This window comes from Hemibagrus wyckioides, linkage group LG06 (assembly GCF_019097595.1).
Source record: "Hemibagrus wyckioides isolate EC202008001 linkage group LG06, SWU_Hwy_1.0, whole genome shotgun sequence".
NCBI classification, from domain to species: Eukaryota; Metazoa; Chordata; class Actinopteri; order Siluriformes; family Bagridae; genus Hemibagrus; species Hemibagrus wyckioides.
The window spans coordinates 10,047,073-10,059,572 of record NC_080715.1 but is presented as its reverse complement, the minus strand read 5'-3'; the positions used below and the strand labels follow the sequence as shown (position 1 = coordinate 10,059,572).

Genomic DNA, 12,500 nt, shown 5'->3' with positions numbered 1-12,500 from the left:
GGGCCCAGCCGTGGCAGCTTGGTGGACCTGGGATTCAAACCAGTCCAGTAGTCTACTGCCTAAACCACTAAGCTTGCACATCCCCATACCTGTTGTTTCATTTCCTCGCACTCCTTTACTTCTCTCTATGATAAACAATTTATTTTTTGCAGATATCAGTTTTGTTGTTTTTAAATGGGACTGGGAGTTTTGGGAACAAACAAAAAAAAATTCATAACGAGAATGTGGCTTCAAACCACAGTACAACAACATCGCCTTTATTTTTTAGCGTCTACAAAAAGCAACGTGTACAAAAACGTACAAAGATGAAATTTTTAATTTCGCATTGTTTATTGTAATAAGTTTCCATTTTACTGTATAATCTCTTTCACTCTGTTTGTGCGTTTCCTCAAAAAGAAGATTAGATTCAATTCAAATTTTTGTTGCACATATGATAGATAGATAGATAGATAGATAGATAGATAGATAGATAGATAGATAGATAGATAGATAGATAGATAGATAGATAGATAGATAGATAGATATACTATATTATGTATGAAATACTGTGTATTGCTGTGAAAATGTCTTCAGGTGTACTTCTATGATACTCTGTCATGTTGCTGATGGTGTTTCTGATAACGTGTGCGAGTTTGCCAAAAGCTTTGAAACTTCAGCCAGTCACTGAGAACCGCCCTCCGCCCTCAGCTACACACTCGGATCGTGTCGTCTTTTACCTGTAAGTCACTCTGGGTAATAATAATGGTTGAATGGAAATGAAATGGAAATGCGTACACAGCCACAGACCCGCGGTCATGTCAGCTCCGGCCTCACTCCATCAAAAACATGGGGGGAAAAAAAACATGGAACTTTCCAGAACTTTATGCAGTAACATCCCTCCACAGCTCGGCAAAATTAAACAGTCTGTGAAGGCAGTAAACTACACCACGGTTCTCTGTTCTTTGTCATTTGTGTCTGGAAAAGCTCGGGTTTTTCCAGTCGATTGAGATTCTAGATTTAATTCTAGTGATTGTTTGGACCGTCTTTGTTTTATTGTGAACATACCAGACATCACACTGTAATAAAGCTCATCACACACATCTGTGCTTCATACAGCACAGACAAACCTGTCTGAACACATCCGTGTTATCGCACACACACACACACGGCATGTGATCACAAAGCCAGACAATACAACAGTTTATGGAAGAGCTGCTCTGTGCAGGCCCTTGTGATGACCCAGCCCTCTACAGCAACTCACTGAAGCTTGACTGAAGACAATCGGCTGTCTGGCCCGAGATGAGAGACGTCCAAGGGGAAAAAAACTTTTCGTTCACGCGGTATGACTCAATACATCCAGCTCAAACAACCTGCTTGGACAAGACAAATTTTACTAATCCCGTTTATTTCAGTTTTTTGGAGACACTCAAATATGTTTAAGCTTCAGCCAGAGCGTCTGGGTAAACACGGTTCCTGAGAACGTCTGTTCATCAGCTGAGTGTTGATTTTTTCCCCTCCTCTAATTAAACCCATCAGTGAAGCCACACAAACACACACACAGTCACACACACACTGTGCCTTAACAGGGCAAAAACAAGTTTTCGTTATTATTATTAAAAGGTATATATATAATTATTAAAAGGTATTAAAAGGTAGCTTTGGCTCATATTTACCTAAATCTGCACATTAAATGTGACAACGTTCAATTTACTCATCGTTTAGTTTGATGGGAAATTTGATCAGCGCACTTTTGCACTTAACTAAATCAGAGTCTACAGAAGTCAACAACAACATGTCTTCATTTTCTGTGACAAGGTGGCGGCACTGCTATCTCCCAATAACTGCGTTTCTTTATCTATCATGCCATGTTTGTCTTGTCGATTTCTATTTACTTCCTGATCTAAGATATGTAAGAGTTACAGCTGAGCTCAGAGTATAGAACAGAGCTAAGGCTCCTCCAGTGGCAGCTTGACAGTGTCAGGACTTGAACTCACGACCTTCTGATTGCATTCGGCTGACGATGTTATCCACAGAGGTAAACGCTTACACACAGAACATGTTTTATTGCAGACTGAATACAAGGTTGATCTTTGTGCTGCCTTTTTTTTGGGGGGGACAAAAGTCTATCTATCTGTCTATATTGCCAAAAGCTTTGGGACACTTGTCCACATCATTGAAATCAGGTGGTGTTTTCCAGGGGTTGGGCTTGGCCCCTTAGTTCCAGTGAAAGACATTTTTGGACAATTTCATGTTCCCAATTGTGTGGGAACAGTTTGGGGATGACCCCTTCCTGTTCCAACATGACTGCACACCAGTGCACAAAGCAAGCTCTATAAAGACATGGATGAGAGAGTTTGGTGTGGAGGAACTTGACCGGCCTGCACAGAGTCCTGACCTCAACCTGATACAACACCTTTGGGATGAATTAGAGTGGAGACTGATACAGGCCAAAACTGGAACGTCTGCCTTTACATGCACATAAATGTAATATGGAGTTGGCCCACCCTTTGCAGCTATAACAGCTTCAACTCTCGTGGAAAGGATTTCCACAAGGTTTAGGAGAGTGTTTATGGGAACTGATGTAGGACAAGAAGGCCTGGCTCGCAGTCTCCACTCTAATTTTTATTTTTTCTTGTTGTGCGCCAATACACCAATGCAAATTCCAATAGTAGTTGGCAATAAAGCTGATTCTGATATTTCTCTCTCTCTCTCTCTCTCTCTTTATGTGTGTGACATCTGATTATCACGCCCAAATCCAATACCATGATTAATCTAGTTTAACAGATCACAGAATAATGTTGTACAACAGCTATCCAAATGATACGATAAGTGACCAGATTTTAAATTCTATCGTTTTTTCTCCGCCTTTCTCGGACCTCAGTCCTTTGTGTTTCATTTACTACTTAGCAAAGGAGATACTTGTTCATACTTGTAAGTCATAACATGGGTTACGGGTAGCTGAGATTGAAAGCAATACTTGGAACGACCGATGTTTATTATTTTTGGGGAGAGTATAGACACAAAGCCAATTCATGGAAGACAAAAAAATCATGTAATGATGATGTTTTATGTAGCACCAGGGTCCTGGAGAAACGTTCTATACATAGCTATATTTGGTTGAAATGACAATAAAAGCTTCTTGACTTGAATTTCTTACTGATACACCAACCGTTTTATTCTTGGATCAAAATGACTAGATGATAATGTCATTTTTCACGAACACGGGTCGAGTTTTAGCGTGCTTCTATATAAAATTTGTAAACGGGGGTCATTTTGACCTGAACAGAGCACGAGGGTTAAGCTAGTCAATAATCGCCGATTAACTTCACGTCTCCTTGTCTCTCACCCTGTCGTTAAAAAAAAGTGTGAAATAATAGGTGATTAATAGTTGTATAGCACCCCTCATCCCCTCCTCCGCCCAGTCTATTGTAATGCTCAGAGCTCAGTGGGAAGCTGATGGACGCTGGGTGAAGGCTGAAATCTGAACCTGCACACCTGGTTGCATGACAATAGACCAGCTAAGCAAGTGCCAATGGTCTGCAAACATCAAAAAACACACTGCAGACACACCAACCCTTCTAACAGACGCGGAACATACAGAGCATTAATAACAACATGGATAATTACAATACTTTCCCATGTATTGATAGCACATGCGGACATCTGTACCTTTTATGGACTTGGAAAGGTGTATGTAGTGTGAGATAAGAGTGAAGGATATGTAGTAAAGCTAAAACGAATCCTAGACTTTTTACTTCTTCTTTGTTCACCATTCGTTTCTACACTGATGCTGTTGCATGCAAACACTTAGAAAATTGAAGGGAAAATAAAAGGGATACCACCTTAGTGTACACAATAAAAGGTATAGTATACTACTACTAATAATAACAATAATAATAACAACAATCATGCGTAAATATAAACACGTCCTTTTGTATTAAAAACACTGCAGCACATTCAGCACCGTTTATTCCAACCAATCTATTTAAAGAATGATGAAATAATACCGATCTATGGATATTTTCTTTCTCAGTGTGCATGCAGAAAAACAAACAAAAGTAACCACTCAGACACACTGTCGCCAGAGCGCGCGCGCACACGCGCACACACACACAGAGGAAAAAGTGAGCGCGCGCGCGAGAGAGAGAGAGACTGTTTTGTTGTTGTTGTTTTCAGACAAACAAATAAAATGTAAACATCAGAATAATCTTACCTCGCAACAAACAACAGGCTTGTATGTAATCCACAGCTTCTTTTTGTCTGTTCTTCCAGATGAACTGATAGAGCTACTGTGTTGCCATCAGGCTGGGAGACTTCAGGCTCGGGAATAGATGAGAAAAGGAGAAAAGTCTGTAGATCCGGTTCCACGCTTGCTTCCTTCCTTCCACATCCATGAACTTTATAGACTTCGAGGAATGGATCAGTGTTACAGCAGGAGTGTGTGTGTGTGTGTGTTGAGGGACGGTAGGATATATATATATATATATGTATATATATTCACACACACACATACACACTTTCTTACATCACTCACTCCGAAATCTATTCACACAGCTCACACTCCTGAAGAGAGGAAGTCGTCGGCGTTAATCAGCGAACCACTCGGGCTTCATTTCCTATAACACACACATTCCCACAGAAACGCGTGTGTGTCTCTTTTCTTTTCCATCCCCACCCACATAGTGGAAACCACGCCCATCTGCGCCAGGATTGGCTACTGTTTCACTCCCACACGCAGTTCTTTCTCATGTCTCTGGTTAGACAGAGCCTGTTTGTTTGTTTGTTTGTTTGTTTGTGAATATTTATTTCGACTATAGCCTTTCCTGTATGCGTGTACTTTTTATTTATTTATTTTACATATTTACACTTCGATTTAGAAATTGCTAAAGCGTTTAGAAAATATCAACCGACGGCGTCACTGTCCAATCAGAGCACAGGGATGTTTGGCTCACTTATCAACCAATCACAGATCAGGAGGCGGGATCTAAGGGGAGAATAAGGCTCTAATAGGATCTATTAATTTCACATCTGAAAACCAGATGTATTAAAAAAGTGATGAAAGAGAGTGTGTATATATATATATATATACCCGAAGGGTTGTGTGTAGGTGGTAAATGCAATAATAATAATAATCATGATGAAATATATTTTTTGAAATCCTTCCTATAAATAAATAAATCAATTAATTAATTCATTATTACATTCACATATTGCTGCACATGTAAATAAATAATTAATGAAATGTCTTTATAGGTTTAATGCATATATTTTTATGTAATAGATATATTGTATGTTTCAGTGACTAGGCAGCAGGCTTAAATGCTTGGTTTATTACGTTATAACACTTCCTGGATGGGAGCCAGCCATTAACATGGACATGTTATGTCACCCTGGTAGGAGTTAACGACGTGTTAATGACACTGTCTAACTACATTTGCCCTTGAAAGCCAGCCTTGACCAACAGTGTGAACCTTGTTGCACATGGGAACTTTAAGATGGAAAAAATATATTTGTCTCAGTGGTTACAATTTGGTGAAATAAGACACATCTCCAGAACAACAACAACAACAAAAAAAATTCAATAAATGTAAAACTCAAACCTTGTGTTTATAAGTTCAATTATTTTTTTCTAAATAATTTTGCAGCTAGTTAGCTACGCTCCCCAGAGAGCTAGTGAGTATAAAGTTAGCTAACACCAGAACAAGTCTTTTTTTTTTTCAAATACTAATATAGCTGAATCACTTAACCTTCCTTTACTTGATTTTGCAGACTCTATTGCATTAAAATAAATAAAAATGTTATGCAGTCTTGCTAAAAAGTAGCTACACGATATTGCCAAACGTTTTGAGACGTCTGCCTTTACATACACATGAATGTAATATTGAGTTGTCCCGCCCTTTGCAGCTATAACAGCTTCAACTCTTCTGGGAAGGCTTTCCACAAGGTTTAGGAAATTTTTGACCATTACTCTAGAAGAGGTCAGAGCTCGGTGCAGGCCGGTCAAGTTCCTCCACACCAAACTCACTCATCCATGTCTTTATGGACCTTGCTTTGGTCACTGGTGTGCAGTCATGTTGGAACAGGAAGGGGTCATCCCCAAACTGTTCCCACAGAGTTGGGAGCATGAAATTGTCCAAAATGTCTTGGTATGAAGCTGAAGCATTAAGATTTCCTTTCACTGGTATTAAGGGGCCAAGACCAACCCCTGAAAAACTACACCTGAATTCAATGATTTGGAGGAGTGTCCCAAAACTTTTGGCAGTATAGTGTAATTCCAGTAGCCTTTAGCCATATCAAGTTATATTTAGATTTTAGTTGTTATACTATATATATATATATATATATATATATATATATATATATATATATATATATATATATATATATATATAACATGTTATATATGTTATATATATATATATATATATATATATATATATATATATATATATAACATGGCTCACTTAGAGGAATAAATATGTTTTTTACCTTATATTTTAAATAAATGTATTCAAATTAAATTTTTGCAGTGATATAATTCAGACTGACATGTTTTAATGTCTGTTGAATACATAAAAACGGAAAATGTTAACCTAAAATAGATCTGAAAGGTTGTTTTTATTGCACAGATCAAAGTTGGGGGAAAAAATGAACCACCATTAATGTCCAGGGGTCAATATCACAATATTGCTCAAAATGAAGCCATTTATTTTCTATTAATGGAGAAACAACTATTCAGGAGAAAACCAGTGGGAAACCAGTTTCTAAATCAAACCTGCAAAAGTCAGCAGTGTGTACAGTTTATTCTTCTCAGCAGGTACAGCCTGGTGTTTTTTCTCCCTTCATCATTTATTTTTTTTAAAGGTTTTCAGCTTTACTGCTTGTTTATCTTTTATTTAATAACCCATTGCTCACTATCGAGCCTGATTCAGTTCACAAACAGACACTGGTCACAACTAATTCCCAGACTGGGAAAAAACAGTCTTAAAATGGAAAAGAGATGCAGTGTGGGAATACACTACCAGTCAAAAGTTTGGACATCTTCTAATCTTCTAATGTGATCTTCTAATTCCGCGGTCTTTCCTGATGTTTATTTCTTTCTACATTGTAAAACAATGCTGAAGGCGGCTGAAATACACTATAATGTCGTTTGAACAGTTGATATTGAGATATGTCTGCTACTGATGCTCTGTAATGCCTTCATAACGGCTCTAATCTGAGATGCTGTTAATTGGTGATTTCTGAGGCTGGTCACTCTAAATGAACTTCTCCTTTGCAGCAGAGGTCAGTTTTGGTCTTGCTTTACTGGGATGGTCTTCATGTGAGCCAGTTTCATCATGGTGCTTGATGGGTTTTGCAAATGCACTTGACAATACTGTTCTTACAAGAACTATTCCAGAACACCTGACCTTCGGCGTCTTAAAATAACAACTGACTGTTTTTTGTTGTCGTTACATATGGATTACTTAAGTCCATGTGTGTTATTTCATAGTTTTGAAATCTCCAGTATTGTTCTAGAATGTAGGAAATAAATCCCTAAACAAAAAACACTGAATTAAAAGGTGTGTCCAAACTTTTGACTGGTAGTGTACATCCACAAGAGTCTGATTTCTTTTCTTTGCTTTCTTGTCCTGAAACAAGATAGAGAATTTATTCATACACTGCAGTGTTTCGGATAATTCAGGGAGCAGCACTGTGATCAGGACGAGCAAATATGCTTTCAGGTTAAAGCTGTAAGAATCAAACTCATAATCAGTTATAAGAACTACCTGAACTGGTCAGACTTTCTAAGATTAAAGCTGACATAGATCCCACATGTGATAGATTCAAGCAGGCAACTCTGCTGCATATGCTTTGGACATGTCCAAGACTTTACATGTTCTGGACCAATATTTTTGAGACCTTCTCTGGGCTATTTGGAGGGATGAAACTTATAGGTGGAACTTATATTACAGCTGATTATTTAATCTCTGCATGAAACTTTCTTTTATAACAGTTCTTTTACGACTCTCTGATCTCCCCTTCGGCCACTGCTTGGGGTAACCATGGACAATCAGCTGTCTTTTTCCTCCCTTGTTGCTAATGTGACACGTTCATGTCGGTTTCTTCTGTACAACATCAGAAGGATTCGGCTCTTTATGTCCAGCAGGCTCCTCAGGTGCTCGTTTAGTCTCTTGTCATTTCGAGCCTGGACTACTGCAACTCTTTACTGGCTGGTCTCTGAATGCAATTCGTCCATTGCAAATGATCCAAAATGCAGTTGTGTGAATAGTTTTCAACCTGCCTAAGTTCTCCCACACCACCCCACTGCTGCGTTCCCTCCACTGGATTCAAAACACTGACGCTTGCCTACAAAGCTAAGAACTGACCAGCACCCTCTTACCTCAAAGCTCTTATTACTCCTCGCACTGCACCTCGCTCCCACAGATCCACTAGCACAGCACGACTGGTCCCACCATCTCTCAGATAGGGTAAGAGGGAGGTATCCATCTAGACCCTTCTCTGTTCTGTCCACTAGATGTCCGAACAGCCGAGTCACTGATCGTCTTCAAATGTAGGATGAAGTCCTACCTCTTCCTGAAGCACTTAAACTAGCTCTTATTTTCCCTGTTTGATTAATGTATTGTTGAATGTATTAAAAAAAATCCTTCCAACACAGTTTTTAGACCAGTGGTATCCTAAGTCTGTGACCTATTGAACCAGTGTTAATGTATTCATTGATAGAGTCTTCAAAGCGCTTTTGTATATCGCTTCTGCCAAATGCCAGAAATGTAAATGTAAATGGCCAGATAATCCGGTTTATATGACTTTAAATAGCTTTAAGTTGCCTACACATTGTTCATGTTGATGCTGTTCAGTTATAGGTGTTACTGAGCATTCAATAGACATGTCAATTTTTTAAAATACATCAATAAATACAGTATAGTGAGATAACAGTCAACCTCAACTAATGCAAAGGAACATCCATCCATCTTCTATACCCGCTTTATTCTTAAATCAGGGTCACAGGGGTCTGCTGGAGCCTATCCCAGCACATATTGGGTGAAAGGCAGGGGTACTCCCTGGACAGGTCACCAGTCCATCACATGGCCACATATAGACAGACAACCACACACAGGAAATTTAGAATTACCAATCAACCTAATGTACATGTTTTTGGACTGTGGGAGGAAACCAGAGTACCTGGAGTAAACCCGGGCAGGCACGGGGCAATGCAAACTCCAGGTTTGAACCCAGGACCTTCTTGCTGTGAGGTATCAGTGCTAACCACTAAGCCACCATGCTGCCCTACAAAGGAACAGTGAGAGTAAAATCCACAGCTTATTAAATATGATTATTTTCCATTTTCATCCATGGAATAATTTAATCAGCAATTCTCTCTCTCTTTTAAAGCCTGTTATCAGTTTGGATTATCAGGATAATTTGAAGTAAGAAAAAAAGTACATAGGTACCAGAGCTCACTCATAATCTCAGAAAAAGTTTTTCCATCTCTGAACGAAAGAAATTGTTCAGCTTTAGATTTTCATGATTGATCCCGTATCACTTCATGCTATCCAGCTCATTTGGACATTTCTTGTATTTTCTTATTGTACGTTCAAGTCCTAGTGGGAAGTTCATTTTTTTACGAGTTGGAAAGTCGTAATTACGATGCCGGGTGCGTTTAAGTCACATTGGTTGGAGCAGGATGGAGGTGAATTATAACTAAAAAAAAAAAAAAAATACAGCCATTTTTTTTTTATTATTAAAACTCTACTTCTAGAAAATGAAGAACAAAGAATGTGCCTCAGGTATGATTTTAATTTTGTGATTTTATTTTTATATCTGTAAATCAATATATGCAGCCAGTGTAAACTTTTAAAGTTGATATATCGTAATTGTTCTGTGCTCTCATATTTTGTGCCAGTACATATAGCTTGTTTCAATATAAATAAATAAATAAATAAATAAATAAACATAACAAAGACATGTCACTGCTAACTATCCATAAGTATAATGTGGTGTATTTCTCTCTCCTCTGTCATGAACATCCTCTGTCATGTTCCTCAGCCATGCAGTCTGCCATGTTTACTTACTGACACGCCCCCATACTCTGACCTCGAAGAAAATCCTAATTTTCCCACTCGTAATAATGACTTTGCGTTGCTGTTCATGTGTCCAACTCGTAAACAGGACTTGAAGGCACAATTAGTCTGATTTTAACCTTCCTGCCACTTTACCCTGTTACCAAGAATATTCTTCACCACAATATTTACAGCTTACTGATCTGTACATCATAATAACTTACACCTCGCTCACCGACAGCAAGCCTATGGACTGTTGCTGATTTCCTCAAAGCTGGAAATCATTTTTTCCCCATAACCTGAAACATGATGCCCCAACAACTGGCCTTAGACATCCATTAGAAATGTGTTTCGAGAATATGTTGAAATTCTTGTCTTGCTAATAAAGTAACATTAGGAATGTACGCTATAGATGTGACAGGTGGAAAGTAGGTTAAAAATAAACCTGAAGAATTCATTTAAATGATTGATTTTCTCTTTTATTACATAATAAATAACGTTAAAAGCTACATTATAAAGAGTTCCTTCTACCAACACTGTTGTTCTTCCAGATCTGATAGATATAAGATGAGTATTGATATCATTATTCTGCCTCCTTCTCGGTCTTTTCATATCTGCCAGAAAGGAAATTGAAGCCTCAAGATCAATTTGGAGCCCAGTGTCTGAATGTTATTGGCTTTCTGGCTCCTTTATTTTCTGCCCTTATTCAAGCGCTGAAGACAGTGACTCAGGTGTGGCTCGGGTCTATGAAGACCTCTAGTCTGTAATGTGTGTGTATTTAAAAAAGAAAAAGTTCTCTCAGTGTGTGAACATATCACTATAATGGTTTTCTTCTTTCAGCTCAACCAAAAAAGACCTGTCCCAGATTGCATGAGCTATGAAGAATTCCAGGAAAGTGAATCGGGGCCTTGTGGCTATCCGAGCCTCCCATTGGGAGCGACTGTAAGTCAGCATGGGAGACACAGAGAGAGAGAGAGAGAGAGAGAGAGAGCGCAAAAGACAGCAAAAGACACAGCCAAAGAGAGAGACATGCAGACAGAAAAACAGACACACTGGAGATAGAAACAGGTAGACAGAGAGAGACAGACAGACAGACAGACAGACAGACAGAGAGAGAGAGAGAGAGAGAGAGCGAGAGAGAGAGACAGAGAGAGACAGACAGACAGGAAGAAACAGGCAGACAGAGACAGAAAGAAAGACAGGAAGAGAGACAGACAGACAGACAGACAGGGAGAAACAGACAGACAGAGACAGAAAGAAAGACAGAGAGAGACAGACAGACAGAGAAAGACAGAGAGAGAGACAGACAGACAGGCAGACAGAGAGAAACAGACAGGCAGAGACAGACAGACAGAGACAGAAAGACGGAAAGAGACAGACAGAGACAGACAGACAGAGAAAGACACACCCAGAGAGAGAGAGAGAGAGAGAGAGAGAGAGACAGACAGGCAGAGACAGAAAGACGGAGAGAGACAGACAGAGACAGACAGAGAAAGACACACCCAGAGAGAGAGAGAGAGAGGCAGAGAAGGATAGACAGACAGGCAGACAGACATGCAGAGACAGAAAGACAAAGAGACAGACAGAGAGAGACAGAGAGTGAGAGAGAGACAGACAGAGAGAGGCTGAGAGCTACCACAGGGGATGAGAAGGTGACTGCAGAGATCATATTGATACCACTCAGATGCTCCTCTCTCACTCAGGCTTTTACGCCAATACAATTGTGGCCGGCGTGGGATCGGATTTTGTTCCAAGCATTTAGCAGCGCAATTGATTAGGTTTATAAAAAGTGTGTGTTAGCAAAGCCCTAGTCGGGAAGTGTTGCACAGTGCAGGTCCATTTTCGGTAGCGCAGTGGTGCCGATGGAAAAATCGACCTCGGATAGCAGGAATACCGCAAGACCTCATAGTAACACTGAACAACCTCAACTCAGAATTCTACACAGCTAGTCCTTTATTCCAAATGTTTTCTTTAACTAAAGTAATATATATATATATATATATAATTTTCTATTTGGTTCTACATGATAATGTGTACTGATGACCTTAAAGAACTCCTTTTAACCTTAACTTTAACCTTTTAAAGGATCCTGTGTACATTTTGCCTGGCTAATTCTAGCTGGCTAGTTATCTTAGCCATTGTCCGTGGAATTCTGTAGGGATTTTTTTTTGTATAGTTTTGGGTTCTTAGCTTTTTAGGACTTACCATTAGCATTTTTTAGGACTTTACTTGGAAGACATTGGACTTCGTCTTGGAATTCTGCACAGCACTCTACACAGGACAGACAGAGAGAAACAGACAGACAGAAAGACAGAGAAAGAGGGAGAGAGAGAGAGAGAGAGAGAGAGACAGACAGAAAGACAAAGAGAGACAGACAGACAGACAGACAGAAAGAAACAGACAGGCAAAGACAGAAAGACAGAGAGAGACAGGCAGACAGAGAAAGACACACCCAGAGAG

The 12,500-nt window shown here is 39.3% G+C and overlaps 1 protein-coding gene across 1 annotated transcript in view; it reads right to left on the bottom strand.

Annotated features, from left to right (window-relative positions):
* Positions 1-4,634, bottom strand: part of LOC131354766 (activin receptor type-1-like) — a 48,864-nt gene extending 44,230 nt beyond the window's left edge. The window contains exon 1 of the mRNA XM_058392775.1: positions 4,193-4,634. The gene's annotated coding sequence lies outside the window, so the exon portion shown is untranslated. The remainder of the gene's footprint in view (positions 1-4,192) is intronic.
* Between the last annotated feature and the right edge of the window lie 7,866 nt (positions 4,635-12,500).